Here is a 1,034-nt window from a genome sequence, read left to right on the forward strand (position 1 = left end):
CACTGTGACTTTGCAGCCCACCTGCTTGTTCTGAGAATGAGCAACGAAGGAGGGAGCAGAGTTTCAGCTGTCACTCGGGAGAGTGGACGCTACAGTTGAAGTTGTATTATTTCTGTTGATAGTGGTGCAGATATTTTTGCAGGTGGTCTCAGACGTTTGTGGCCACCATCCTCTATGGTACTCACTGGTAAATTGTGATCGGACAGGAGCTGAAAAAGATCAACATTAGATACGATTGTAAAAACACATAATTAGTCAAATACACCAGCCAATGAGGCCACACACTATGGCTTTCACACGGTCTTAACTTACAATATTTCCCCCACCAGTTCATGTAATGATATTGTAGAGCATTTTGGAGACAGGAGACATAATGTGCTTCGGTGTGTGGGAACAGCACTGTTTTACCGTTTTCACCACTATCTTACTATTTACATAATTCTAGGGTGTAAAGGGGATGTGTTCGTCTGCCAGGGATATAAATATAGATGAGAAAAGTTCTAGAGCTAAATCAGGCTCAGGTATGCAGCTGATTAAAAAAAGATCTGAGGTCTACATGGAGAAACGCATGTGGAGAGAAATGTTTAAATCTCTTCAATTATACGAGGATCAGTATTTTTTTGTGTAGTATCTTTAATACTATAAATAAGACAGTGATCACTGATGTCATTGGCAAAGACCCCACCCCACCCCAACAGCAACTGTTTTTGCTGGATTTGTTACACATTAATCTGTGTTACGGACGGGGTCGCCTTTTCCTTGGTGACTCCTTGGTGCCTCCCTCTGGCGGCCCACTGGCACTGCTTCACTCCCTGTTCCCCATCATCACTGACTGATGGGTTGCACCTGTTTATGTTTGGTTCACCATTGTGTTTATGTTGCCCACTTCCCTGCACTCCCTGTCAGCTAATCTCTCCTTGTTTCCTCGAAGAAAGCGTGTGCTGTAGTTCTGTTTAATCGTATGCTTTACAAAGAGTTAGAGATGTGTTCTCCCTGTTTGTTTTCTTAGCATTTTTCCGTCTCAGTAAAGAGAA

Source organism: Nansenia antarctica (assembly GCF_963989245.1).
Source record: "Nansenia antarctica genome assembly, chromosome: 16".
Taxonomy (NCBI): domain Eukaryota; kingdom Metazoa; phylum Chordata; class Actinopteri; order Argentiniformes; family Microstomatidae; genus Nansenia; species Nansenia antarctica.